Raw genomic sequence first — 14,619 nt, 5'->3', positions numbered from 1 at the left:
AGTTCTGTCCTTTCCTTATAAGATTCCTAATTATTTAAAGTAACACTCAGGTATGCCATTCAGCTGGGTTAGTTACGACGTCGGGAGCAGCTTGGGAGAACAAGGAAACACAGACTGCTTCAGGTTGTCTTCCCAAATCGACTCAAAGGTTTATTTGATACACAGCAGTTTATATAGATGAAAAAAGGTTCGTGTGTCAGCTTTCCCAGTTCAAACCGGTACAGACCAAATAAGGAAACGTCTTCCTGCCTTCTGAGCAAAGTATCCCTTGTGTAGTTTATCAGTTCAGCTACAATTTATGATCATCCCAGCAAAATACACTCCTAGACATAAAATACAGAGTTCTTTCATTAGTGAATTCTGAAACGAACCACCTAGCCTTTAACGAGCCTTTTCCAGGAGATAAAGAAAAAGGGAGGATGGGAGTAAGGAAGTGGTCTCATCTCTGTGGTGTTTTTGACCTTCAGGTACCAGCTTGTGAGTCCTACACATTAATTCTTGGGTCACAGAGAAAGAGAAAAACAACTAGTAGATCAGCCTTATTGAGTAACAGTTTTCCTGTATAAAACAATATCCTGTAAATGCTTACCGTGGTATCAAAATATCATAACAGTTCCCCTCTTTTATTATTTTTTTAAAAATAATAACTCAAATAGAAAGGAAAAATCACAAATGTAATAACATAATATAAAAAGCAAATCATAAAATGTAATAGTTCACAACCTAATGTTCAATATACACATCAGGAACATCATTGATGACATCTGACACATAATCTGGGTCAATTTGTGCCAATTGCAAATACATTGAAGTAGCTGTACTAGTAGCTATACGGGTTATCATTGAACGTACACAGGGTACCACACAACAGACAATAATCATCAAAAACATGCTGCAACGGTTACAAAGGCTACAATTAGTTCCTTCCATCTTCCAAACGTGTCCTGTAGCCACTTATCTAGCCACTGACCGTGACCTGTATTGGCAATTAGTTCTATCTGCAATGCTTCAAGTTTATTCATAGCTTGTGTGAATGAACCGTTAGGGGCGGTATTATTGGGAATGAAAGTACAGCATACATCAACGGTTACTAGACCACAGGTACCGGTCCAATTAACAGGTAAAGCTAATCTAAGAGTATTATTGCACATCCAATAAGCATGTGGGATTGGTCTAGTTAGGCGCGTGACCATGTGTGATTTAACTAACTCCCCCCAGTCAGTATCATTTAAGACACCCTCTGGGGGAACAATGATCGATTCTCTGCTCGAACTTGAACTGTGTGTGTGTTCCTCCAGATATGATACAACTTCAGCCACAGAGACAGCTAGCCATGTCTCATTACAGCGTGCACCTGGGGAGTCAGAGAAGAATGTATAGTTATCCTTTGTATAATCTATGTGTGTGTCTGGGCCAGTTAACTTTAGTCTGCGCAGACATATCATACTAGTATTAAAATGGAGAGGGATCTGTCCTAAGGGCAGTGAGGGCTTTAACCTATTCTTAGGGCGTTTCATTGGGGCGCAGGTCCCTGCGGTGTCATCAGATAACTTCAATAATTCGCCTAATGGAGTCTCAGGGTTAGTTGGTGTGTGTGTGTGTCTAAGTAGGCAGTCGAGAGGGCTCAGAGTCAACTGTAAAGCGTCTTTAAAGAGAGCATTATTTCCGCTGATTTTCTCTAGTCCCTCAGTGAGGGGGAAACCGGATATGGGGTATCCTACTATTACCTGTTCTGGATTAGCCTTTGAACAGACATAACAGTTACTGTTTCCTAAATCACGAGCGGCTGTTCTGGCATTTTCATACCAGGCGTTAGCTCCTGTTCTAGAGGGCGCATAAGATGGTTTATTAGTGGCGTCTATGTTGCTATTTACTGATTTTAGGGAACGTGAGGAGTGCATTAAGTAGGTGTCTTGCAAAATGGAGCATGAGGTATAGTCAGCAAAATATGACCTGCAGAAATGTGAACATGGTTGCAGTTTACAATACAAAATAGCAAAGAGAAATCTTAACGTTAATGCGATAGATATAATAAATAACCTAAATATATAAGAAAGTATATAAGAAAAACAGTTCTTCAGTTGTCTCCTGGCCTGGTCCCAGGTTCGAGAGACACAGAATAAGCGTCGTATGATGACAATGGGCATTTCATTTTCTCCATGATCAGGATGAAATGAGTCTGGCTTTATCAGGTTAGACATCATGTGGTACTTTTGGCTGTCTGTTCCTGCTGGATGTTTGAGTACCTTGTTGTTGTTCTTTCAGACGTTGTGTGTTAATCAGTGATTGTGTGTGTGTATGTTGGATCCGGGCGCTGGCTCGCCTGAGATGTCATCTACCCGTGTGTTTATTTGCTCTGGATCCGGGCGCTGGCTCGCCGGAGATGTCGTCTGCTTGATCCGACGCCTGAGATGGTCCGATTGGGCTGGTCTTAACCCTGCTGGCATGAATCCACTGAGGTTGTCCGTCTGTGAGGATGCTGGTTCTTCGTCACTGCCAGTACAGTCTGGGGCTGGAACACGCGGCCTCCCAGAGTGTCCTTGGTTTTAGTGGCTTCTCCAACATGCGTCTCCTTGTCTCCACTGGTGGAACTGTGGAGGGGAAAAGCTGAGAGAGACAAACTTTCTGATAGTTATTATTCAGTTTTTCTACCAGGTTGTGAACATCAGTGGACAATGCAATATACATCACCTTCTACTAGCGGTGCCCCTCTGGAAGCTGACCATGGTGTTGGAAATAGTCTTATTTCAAATGGAAATAATTTGGTTACTGCAGATTGAGTCATTCTAATCTCACACAGGACTTGAGTAAGTAATTTGACCCAGGTCATTAAAGTTTTAGCACATTTTTTAATTACTTCTAATGTGAATGAAGATCCTCTATCACTGTTAATCTGGTGAGGTATTCCGAATCTGGGTATTATTTCATTGCTCAACTTTTGACAGACTACTTGTGCAGTTTCTTTTGAGGTTGGATAAGCTTCTACTCATTTACTAAATTGATCCACTATTACCAGTAAGTACTTGATGCTTCCTTGTGCTGGCATATGTGTAAAATCAATTTGTAATGTATGAAATGGAAAATCTGGTTGTGGTAAATGCTGATGTTTCGCTTTTGAGCTACCTACATTAGTTCGCGCACATGTTAGACAGGTTGCTAATATGCTTTTTACTGCATGTTATGTTTTCTCAATTACAAATCTTGATTTTATTGCCCCTATTACCCCTCTTTGTCCGACATGACTCACACCGTGAAAATGTCGGACAAGGACTGGCATCAGGGAATATGGGAGGGCAATCAAACCCTTAAGATTTTGTATAGGCCATCTCTGTCATCTAAGGTACAGTCATTATTCTATGCAGAGGCTTGCTCTTGTATGAATTTTAAATCAACATTTGTGTCTAAATAGTCTGGGAGTGTAACAAGTGGCAGCTGTAGGGGCAAAGATAATACTTCCTGTGGCGGTGGGAGCTGTGATGCAGCTGCAGCCTTGGCTGTCACGTCTGCTAAGGCATTACCTGTTGCTTCGTCTGTGTCAGCTGTACTGTGTCCTTTCGTTTTTACAACTGCAACGGCCGATGGCAGCTGTATAGCCTGCAAAAGTCTTTTAACAAAATCAGAATTTAGCAATTTATTTTCCATCAGCAGATCTAAATCCTCTCTGTCTCCACAATGTGCCAAAGTCATGCACAACGCCAAATGCATAGCGGCTGTGTGCGTAAATTGTCACATGCTTATCCACATGGAGCTCACAGGCGCGTATTAAAGCCATGAGCTCTGCTTTTTGTGCTGAGTGAAATGGTAATGAGTGAGCCTCTAGTATGATGTCAGGCAATGTCACCACTGAATAGCCACAAAGAAATGAGTTGTCACTCGGCCTTGAACAGGACCCGTCCACATAAACCGTGGCTGAGTCTGGGATAGGTGTTTGCTCTAAATCTGGACGTGGTTCTGTGGATTCCTGTATACGTGTCATGCAGTCATGAACGTCAAGCCTGTCTGAGCCATCCTGTCGGTCAGAAGAACACAGAATAGTATCAATAAATGTCATGGCGAATCAGGTGTGCTGCTCGCTTTTATAGTGAGATTTGCATATGTTGTGTAGTTATGTTTGCTAGAATGGTCGTGACCTGGTGATTGGTGTGTAGAATAGTGTCATGTGAGAGTGTGAGCTTCTCGCAGTCCCTTATCATGATAGAGCAAGCTGCTACTGCCCTCAGGCAGGCCGGCATTCCTGAACAATTCAGGCAGCACCTTTGAGTGGCGGAGGTCAGCGCTCCCTTTAATGCATTGAAAGAGGCAGTCATTTCTGTGGACCACAGTATTCGAGGAGGCTTGTCTTTTTTACAACAGTCACGCAGAATGTGGTCATGAAAAGAACAGTCTGGTATCCACTGTCTGCAATAGTTCACCATGCCTAGGAAGGACAACATTTCCTTCTGTGTAGTGGGACGAGGGACGGAGGTCACAGCTTTGACCCTGTCTGCAGTCATGGAACGTTTTCCGTGAGACAGTGTGAATCCCAAATATTGAACACAAGTCTGACAGTACTGCATTTTCTTTGCTGATGCTTTGTGGCCAGTCTTTTGGAGGTGCTGGAGAAGCATGTGTGTAGCAGTTTGACATAGTTTTTCACTTTCAGCACAGAGGAGGAGGTCATCCACATGTGGATCAGGGTGCAGCCCTGGAGGAGTGAAGCACCATTGAGAAAGCAGCAGAGCTGTCCATCATGCCTTGGGGCAAACGAGTCCAAGTGTACTGCTTATTTCTATGTGTGAATGCAAATAACGGCTGTGTGTCACAGGTACTGAGAAAAAGGAGTGGAGCATAAATCCACCACGGTAAAATGTGTATGCAATGCATGTCAATATGCTGTGAACATCTGAAACGAGAGGTGGCAGAGGAATGTTGACTGCATTAATTTGCCTTAAGTCTTGTATGAAACGCCATACGCCAGGTTTGTTAGGCTTTGGCACAGGATTGACAGGAGTGTGGGCTTTATTACTCCTGTAGTCAATAAATCTCCTATCATGACATCTAGGGCTGCGGCTTTTTCCGTGGAAAGGGGACATTGCCTGACATATACTGGCTTGTTGTTTTTTTTTTTTTTAGGTGTACGTGATAAAGTCAATAAATCCTATCTCATTCTCACTTTTTGACCATAATGTCATATTCTGGTATTCAGCTGGCAATGTAACTGCAGAAATAGTACAGTGGATAGGGTAGGTTAGATCTATGTGACGACATGGTGTAGTTATGTCATAAACTATGTCTGAGTTATGTGACAAAATCACTGTTTGACCTTCACTTGTGTGAGCAGTTATCATGTTGTTGAACAGTGTGAGAGAAACAAAAGTGTGGCTCCCAGTCATGGGATTACCTGTTAGTGGCGTCTGTACACGTTTTTTTTTTTTTTTGGCACAGTGTGTGACACAGAGTACCGGACAAAAAGGATGTTGAGTTCATTCTCTGCTGAGGGTCCAGCTGACACAGAGGATGTTCCTTCTCCATCATGTCGGTACATAGGGCAGAGAAAACATAAGCTGTTATCAGTGTCAGCAAACATTTCACCCTTTATGTTAAATTAAATACACAAATTCATTTTTGCTTTGGGTGTCTGCGGCTGCTGGAAAACTGAGCTAAATTTGCACCTCTAGCTTGTCCAACAGTGCATAAAGCGTTTTATGAATACTAGGATAGATTCATCAGGCTTCTGTTTACACATAGTTACTGCATTTAAGTCACTTTTGTCTCTGGACATTGTTAGCAGGAATTTCTTTAGATTCTTAAAGAAATCGGCGACTTTGTCATTATTTACCCTCCTTTTGTCCATAGCGGTAACATTTGATGCATCACGTCGCGGCATTCTATCATATATTTTCTACAGGACTTTTTAAGCAGACTACTTTTCTTATCACAAATGATATTCAACATTTCTACTGACCTGTTTTCTGGCGATAATCGTTCGGGATAAGGCTCCGAAAAGAAATTAGAATGCATTGAACTTCTTAAGTTGTAAACAAAGTCAGTCACATAAGCACTCCCGCATGTTCTGGATACGTGATAATGGACGTCTTTACCGATTCGCGGACGTAGGTTACACGTAACCGGAAATGGGAGTTATACTGAGCCGTTATTTGAGACTTTATTTTGTATTTTATTAATTTTTGGTTTTACAGGTACTTTAGATTTTCTTATCGGACCTGTCTGTGGTCTTTGAATAATTCTGACCCATGTTCAGTGATTTCCAGAGGGGTTTACACGCTAGGAGGATTTAGGTTAGTATTTTCGCTGCGGCACAGCTGAGGTCACTTTAAATTTATTGCTAGCAATTTTTGTTTGTGTGAGCAACTCTCACTTAGCGAGCAACTTCTCGCAAAACAACAGGCAACTCCCTGTGTCTTTCTGCTTTTAATTTACTGCTTTTAACCCTTGAGACCCGTGTTTTGTTTTTTGTTTTTTTTAAAGAAAAATTAAACAATTAATTATTATTATTATTATTATTTTTTACGTATAAATGTGTTGTCTTTCCACTTGATTATAACTGATTTATTTATAACATTTTATATAAAAGAAAATTGTTTGATAGTGTTAATTTGGAAAGCCACAACTCTAGCGGGTCCACCAACACCACACAAGGGTTAATTTACTTTATTCGGGGACTGAGGAAGTCAGTCAGTGTATCTCTCTGGATCACTAAGTGAAACTTCGTCAGCATATCCCGTTTCTTTATGGATCGATCACTGAGAGAGGTATAATAGGTCTTTATATAAATATGAAAGACGCATATTTACCTTCTGTCAGTAATCCCACTTCTGACACCAAGATTGAGGGAAATTGCCTTCCCGGGTTTCCTCCGTGGCGTGAGCGATAAGCAGAGTTCTGTCCTTTCCTTATAAGATTCCTAATTATTTAAAGTAACACTCAGGTATGCCATTCAGCTGGGTTAGTTACGACGTCGGGAGCAGCTTGGGAGAACAAGGAAACACAGACTGCTTCAGGTTGTCTTCCCAAATCGACTCAAAGGTTTATTTGATACACAGCAGTTTATATAGATGAAAAAAGGTTCGTGTGTCAGCTTTCCCAGTTCAAACCGGTACAGACCAAATAAGGAAACGTCTTCCTGCCTTCTGAGCAAAGTATCCCTTGTGTAGTTTATCAGTTCAGCTACAATTTATGATCATCCCAGCAAAATACACTCCTAGACATAAAATACAGAGTTCTTTCATTAGTGAATTCTGAAACGAACCACCTAGCCTTTAACGAGCCTTTTCCAGGAGATAAAGAAAAAGGGAGGATGGGAGTAAGGAAGTGGTCTCATCTCTGTGGTGTTTTTGACCTTCAGGTACCAGCTTGTGAGTCCTACACATTAATTCTTGGGTCACAGAGAAAGAGAAAAACAACTAGTAGATCAGCCTTATTGAGTAACAGTTTTCCTGTATAAAACAATATCCTGTAAATGCTTACCGTGGTATCAAAATATCATAACACACATCCTGTCTGGTAATGAGTCTTTGTTTGTAGTATCATTCGGTAGCTGTAGTTGGAGCGACAGTTGAGGCTCATCAGTGTCGCGTTACTGGCACAGGTTTCGTTGAGTGAACAGTCCATACACTTCCTCTCGTTCTTCGGTGGGCAGAAAGTGTATATGTATTTGCATAGCAGTCAGTTTTATTATTCCAGTAAGCTGTAGTGTTCATAAACTGCCACCAGAAATTAGTGGCATAGCCATGGGGAAACTTGGTGTACTTTCCTTTGTCATACAGTGTCTGCCTTTTCTTCATATAGCGTGACTTATTGTCCCTCACGGAAGCAAAGATGAGGAGCCCGGCCATGGTCAGGGCCGCTGCAGTTGTTAAGAGCCACCACCTCATGACGACAGGACACACCCTCCTGTCGCGAGTAGACCCCCCGGCCAGGAAAGCTGACCCCTCCACCGGGCGAGATCACAACAAGTGGGCAAGCCTGCCGTCAGCTGTGTTTAGATGGCTTCACTGACTCGCCTGCAGTGACTCTGATGGATCCAGGATGGTCGTTCCGCTATTTTGCAAGCTCCAGTTTTTCCTTTGGAGCACTTTGATCAGAACCCAGTCACCGGGCTGTGATCTGCAAGACACTTGATAGACATCATTACATTCTTCGTCATTTACAATCATCTCTTTATTTTCCTACAACTTAGACATACATTTTGCTACTGAAATTGTATCTGCCTTTTTCACTGGGTAGATTTCTGGCCACTTTGAGAATACATCTATAACCACTAGGGTGTATTTTTACCCTTGGCATTCATTTAGCTCAATAAAGTCCATATGGATTGTGTGGTCTCAGGTTTCCCTGAGCATTATATTTTTGACACGTCATGCACGTTCTGACAAATTGTTTTGCTGAGGTTTCAAAATTTACAGTTTAGAATTTACAGTGTAGAAATGAGAGTTGACAATACAGGTCATTCCCCCCGATGACAAATGCGTACAGCCATGAGTCACTAATGCCGCCATTTTGTGGAGGAATCTTGGCAACACTAGCTTGCCATAACACATCATTAAGTCGTTTGTCAGAACTGCACCGTGTTTTAACCATTTTGCCTGCTCTGCTGTGCTTGCTGCTTTTGTTCATTTTTCAACACATCCAGTTGAATCTGATGTGTGTTCACTGCCATCAATGTGATGTTTGTCTGTTGTGCCGCCTATTTTGCTGCTCTGTCAGCAAAATTGTTGCCTGTAGTAATGAAAGAGTCAGTAGGCGTTGTAAGAGTTTGGCATGGTGAACCGGTTTTCCAGTTGGTGTAATCATTCCTCTGTTATGCCAAATTTTTTTCAAAATGATGCACAGCAGAGAAAACATACTGGCTGTCTGTATGTATGTTTATTAGTTTGTCTTTGTGTATTTAGCTTTCGCGTATCACAGCTATCAGCTCAGCGCTCTGTGCAGAACATGAAGAAGAAAGGGGTTTTGCTTCTATTATTTTACTATCTGTGGTTACTGCGTAACCTACACAATTTAGGCCTGTGCTGTAAGGTCAAATGCTGTTCTCCTAGCTTCCACACTTGCTGATCATAAGGTGGATCTGGGCCTGGGGTTTGTTTAAATCTCAGAATGTTGTGATACTCGGTCGGTTTCTGGAAAGTGGATGTTGCGGGTGTCATTTAGCATGCACTCAGGTGTAATACCAGAAAAGAATGGCACGACTGCTATCTTAAGTTTTGTCAGAGCGTCTCTACCTAGCAAATTTACTGGACACGACGGGTCATATATGCATTTAATAAAGCACCTGCGGCCACTTGCTGTATGTACTAGTTCTAAAGGGGGCAGTTAATGGTTGTACAGTTGTGTGGCCTCAAGCTGACTTTACAACTAATTTGTCCTCTACTCCTACAATCTCGTGGGAAGTGACCTTCCTCTCCACGGTTCTAGCAGGCGTTGTCTCTATGTTATCTGCTGTTTCTGCGTGGCTGTCTGCAGCCTTGGTGTTTGTGACTTTGCTCGCCTCTCTGTTCCTGATAGCCACCTGCGGATTAGTGTTTTAGTCTATTGTCAACAGTCAGCCTTATTTTGAAGTTACAGAAAGCTTCGTCTTTTTTGTTTGTCTTGGTTTGGGAGAATAGATGCAACACTACATTTTCACTTAAGGCAGTTTTGAATAATTTCTAGTTTTTCAAACAATTCATGGATCTCACACATTTCAAACTTTCAAGTTAGGGTTGTTTCCCATTTATACATATATATATATATATATATATATATATATATATATATATATTTAACTTTGCATAGCTCACAGCTCTAAACCTAGGCATTTTTCAATCATATGCCTAATCACTATGTGTCATTGTGATTCTCAAGTATGGTCACAAGTTCGTTTAAATTCGTTTCCAAAACCAACAAAATAATCAAACAAAAACAAAAAACATAAACGTGTCAGGACACAAAAGAAAAAAGAAAAATGCTGCCACCCGAACAAGGCAGAAGTCTGCATATGTTGGCTTGTAATAGCATGCAGCTTGTAACATGGTAGACTAATGTGCCTGTGTTAATTCAGCTCCATATTATTGTGTGAAGTTGCACTGGGTTGGGAGTGGTTTTGTGTGTGTCACATTTTTGGTGAGCCAATGGCTGGAATGAGGTTGGACTAATTAGAGGCAGGTGTACTTGATTGCACTGATACACTGGTCTACATATAGCCCACACTACAAACACTGCTGTGTTGTTTTGTCTCTCTGTGCAGGTATGTAATGTGATGAAATCAGATATGTTTGGGATGGATGGGTTTTGCCCTATGAATTTTATATTAAGTGTGTCGTTTTGTCTCTCTGTGCAGTCCAGGGCCTATTATATGCCACAGCCTAAAGGCAGCAGAGTTGCAGAGGCTTGAGTGACCACTGACTATATGCTTGCAGGGTGGTGGGTCTCCAAGGACAACTTCTAACCCTGTTAAAGGCAACATGTGGAGTGCAACTTGGCTGTGTGGCATAGCTGGCTCTGGCCTTGGGACTGTGTGTTTTTATACAATTCTTAAGTGGGACACTGGACTGTTTTATCTTTTATCTCTTGATATATTTTTCGTCAATAAATTATCTTTTAGAATTTTATTGACTGACATCTTTTTGCCCATGACTGAAACGGTTGGTCAGACCTAGAGTCTTTCTTTGGGCAGAATAGCAGCTTCTGCTCTAAAAGAAACAAATAAATAAAAAGAAAAGAAAATGTGGAACATGTTCATCAGCTTAGCAGTGTCTACATATTTAATTCAGCTTTTCAATCCTGTAGTTGTAGCTGTTGTCTACAGGGTTTTGCTTATTGGTTGTTATTATAGGTGTGCTCTATATCTCAGCAATGTGTCATTCTAGGATGATAAGTTTCAAGCTGGTCAAGTGCCTCTATGCACTTCATTAGTTTAGTTATTCTCCGTATTGTCTTCATCTCACATGTCATTACACTGAGTTTCAGCAAACCTTAAGCTTGATGCAGACTACTGCTTAACAATTATCCACCTCACATCATAACCGATTAAGGTGCCTCTTCATATTAATATTATGTCATTGTTAATATTATCCTCTTTGTCTTATATGACAGCAATAGCATATTATAATATTTTATCAGTGTGTACCACTATACTACTCCTGAGCCAATTTGATAGTTAGGATCATCTTATTCAGCAAACAGATAATTTTGAATTCATCCAATCTGCGGTCACATTTGTTCTCTCTATTGCATGGCGGACCAGGCAGGTCTATTATAATATATTATTTATATTTTATTTTGTATCCATCAAGGGCTTCAGATGACCTGCAGAATCATCCTTTTCCCAAGGTGGAGACAGTTACCTTTTCACACACTGTCCTTGGCTGAACAATGACACAGCCTTAATATACTTTATTTATGTTATTAAAATATTTTCGTGTGAATTATTTGCTTTATATTCATTTTATACACTGTGGGCATGGTCATCATGCCAACTGTGTTTCATTGATAATATCACTTTACAGGTTGTTATCCTTGCTATTATTAATTTCAAATACTCTAAAGATAATTTCTACTGTAATTTTCCCTTCATCTTTATTTCGTACTTTTTATATTTATATCTACTCAGTGGGGTCTGTTTTCAACCCTTTTAAACTACTTCAAACTACTTTGATCTCTAGTTTTCACTTAATAAGGGATTATTATGTTCTTCCTGATATGGGTGTTGCTGCAGATGCGGCTGCAGCAATGAGTGTTGGTTTACTAAAAGGATTGTGGGAACTGCACAGTGTCTCGTCTTCTGGTTTTACTAAACTGGCAGTTGAGTTCTGTTCTTCTGACTGTTTATATTTTGTTTTCTTAAATCTCTCAGTTTACAGACACTGTTTTTGTCCGGCGTCTGGACTTTTCTTTTCTCACCACTGCTCGTCAGCAGGAGTGAGTTTTAATTTCACTTGCTTGATTACCCATCTTAATTATGTATTTACTTATTTTTGTTTAAGTAATATATACACAATACAGCTGCTATCACCTTCGCTGGTATTAGAGACGAGAGTGGTTGCTCACACGCCCTTCTACTTTCAGACTATTTCCAAAAGCGGTATGAACTTTACGAGACGGAACTCGACCGTTCTCTCAACTCACCAGCACGTCAGTGAACAGCAGTAAAAGAAAAACACAGTAGGAGCAGCTCAGTCTCTTATTGGACCGTGAAAATTCAGCTTGCTCCATTAATTAAAACAATACACACACACATACATTCACATTCACACCTATTCGCGCGATCGGAACCCTTATCATAAGGGGAGCTGCCAGTCTTTCTGTAGACGAGCTACTTATTCCCTAGACCCTGTCTAGACCCAGCTGGGGGAGCTACCCAGAGCTCCAAACCTAACCCACAGAAGTGGGGAGCTTCCAGTCGACGAGCTCCAAGCTACCAGCCGACGAGCTACTTTAAACCCACAGAGGTGGGGAGCTTCCAGTCGCGACGAGCTACTTTCGCTATTTTAAATTCCCTGAATTTAAAATACGCTTTTACGCAAGATTGTGTCAGTGTGTCTGTATCTACCTGGTCGGTGTCGCCGGGTCTGGTCCACCTCGATCGGGCCCCATCACCGTGGGTCGCTTTCTAAGACGTTGGCCAAGACCCGAATTTAACGCTCTTGGTCTTTTTCCACACACCTGGTGTGTGGGCTGGTCACGGAGATGGGACACGATGGAGGTGATCCGGCTCGAAGGACCAAGAAATGTTGGGGGAAAACTCTGTAAAAGACCCAGGAGAAATAAAGACACAATGAGACAAAGTTACTTTCTTTATCAAACGTGTACACGGGTGAGCTGCTAAGAACAACTCACACCATGCACAGTGGCTTGGTAATTTTTATAGGCACAGAGCACAGAGACAGTGAGAACAGGATAACAAATAATAAACAGATAAAATAAAACAACTCCATATATGGTGCTAGTCTCGTCAGCAGAGAGCTAGGGAAGATAAAACAATCTAAAACAATATGTCCCAGAAACAAGATGTGTTTGCTGGGAAAGTCTAAAAAGATAATTCTAAACTAATCTAACCATAGGCAGAGGGCAGACAAAAGGCATCTTTGTACATTTAAAAGAAGGTAAAGAAACATAGAATCATTTTTCCTGTAACAAGCAGCAACAGGGTTTTGATTCAAACTATTTTGAGGTCAAGAGGCCTTGCAGGATTTTAAAGGTTTAATTTGAAAAAAACAACCCAACTTCCACCCAAGAGCATAAAAACCACAGACTCAGAGGAAGAGGGCGGGCTTTACTTGGTGTCAGTGACAGAAATGAAAAAAAGCTCAAATGAGTGAGAAGGACGATGAAGGAAACATCTGTGCTGTGTCTGCTCTGTAAGTAGAATCTCTGTGTTTGTTTGAATTCTTGTACTTTGACTGTCTGCTCTCCTGATAACTGATGATGGAGGAGAAGACATGAAAAACAAATCAGGCTGAATTCAAGTTCAAAACACCACGAGGACCAACTGCAGGTCTGAACTGACTCTTTATCTTTGCTCAGGAGTTGAGGAAACACAGCAGGCAGTGAAAAGATCAAATCATTCACTCATTATATCAACACAGCTGCACAGTGGACACATGACTTTACTGGGTTATTTAAATGTAGTGGATATTTTTCTGTATGTCCCCAGTTAGTGCACCTAATAACAATGGTCCCTTTAAGTGCTGGAAATCATTAAGTGTCGTGTAAAATGTGCTTAAATCAAGTTCAGGACACATTCAAGGTTTTGGGATTTTAAATTGCTGAGTCAAAGTATTTTTTTATTTCTCTGTGTTAACTCTGCATTTACTGATGATCTGTCACATTTACACATTTACACACTGCCCACTTCCCCTCTACGTTGAGCCAAAGTTTGATGATTGGTTAAGCAGCTGGATGTTGATGTTTTGTACAAACTTCATTGAAACACCTCAGTTGCTGTCATCAAACAGAAAATGAGCAGATATAACAGAGAGATGTTTGTGTGTTTGTCAGCTGTTTGTGTGGAGTTGTTCTTTATGTTCACCTCAAATCAACCTGAGTTTAATTTCTCTTTAGTTCTGATCTCACTGCTGAGCTGCACAACAAACCAAGGTCAGTAACCTTCTTCTGTCACAGTTAAACCTGATAAATGCTCACTGATATGACCTGATTGGGTTCATGGTTCACATAGCTCACATATAAAGCTGAATGAAATTATTTATTTAATAAAACACCTTTTACGTCATTCTGTTGTTTTTGACAAAAGTCTAACGGATCATCAGTTTTTCATTGTAACCCTCACAGCTCGTCTGACTGTGAGTCCCAGCAGATCTCAGTTCTTCAAAGGAAACTTTGTGACTCTGAGCTGTGAGGAGGACGACAGCTCTGCTGGATGGACTCTGTGGAGAAACACAAGCACACGACAGAAGAGTCAGTGTGGAGATGGGTGGGGAAGACTAGGTGATTCTTCCTGTAGCATCGGTTACATATACTCATGGGACAGTGGAGTTTACTGGTGTGAGTCCAGAGAGGGTCCCATCAGTAACATGGTTAACCTGACAGTCACTGGTAAGCTGAGTGTGTGGAGTTAGTGTTGATGAAGCTGTGTGTAAATGGATGAAATGCTGTAGTTTGTCTCTGTGTTGAGGTGGATCA

The 14,619-nt window shown here is 41.2% G+C and overlaps 1 long non-coding RNA gene across 1 annotated transcript; it reads right to left on the bottom strand.

Annotated features, from left to right (window-relative positions):
* Nucleotides 1–118: 118 nt before the first annotated feature.
* Nucleotides 119–6,425, bottom strand: LOC143414356 (uncharacterized). Its single transcript, XR_013094956.1, has 2 exons — nucleotides 5,945–6,425; nucleotides 119–2,607 (listed from the first exon to the last, which is right to left on the bottom strand). It is a non-coding gene; the product is annotated as an uncharacterized LOC143414356 (long non-coding RNA).
* Nucleotides 6,426–14,619: the final 8,194 nt, after the last annotated feature.

The sequence above is a fragment of the Maylandia zebra genome, linkage group LG3, assembly GCF_041146795.1.
Source record: "Maylandia zebra isolate NMK-2024a linkage group LG3, Mzebra_GT3a, whole genome shotgun sequence".
Lineage (NCBI taxonomy): Eukaryota > Metazoa > Chordata > Actinopteri > Cichliformes > Cichlidae > Maylandia > Maylandia zebra.
The sequence above is the reverse complement of the archived record's forward strand: the minus strand, read 5'-3'. Positions and strand labels throughout refer to the sequence as shown.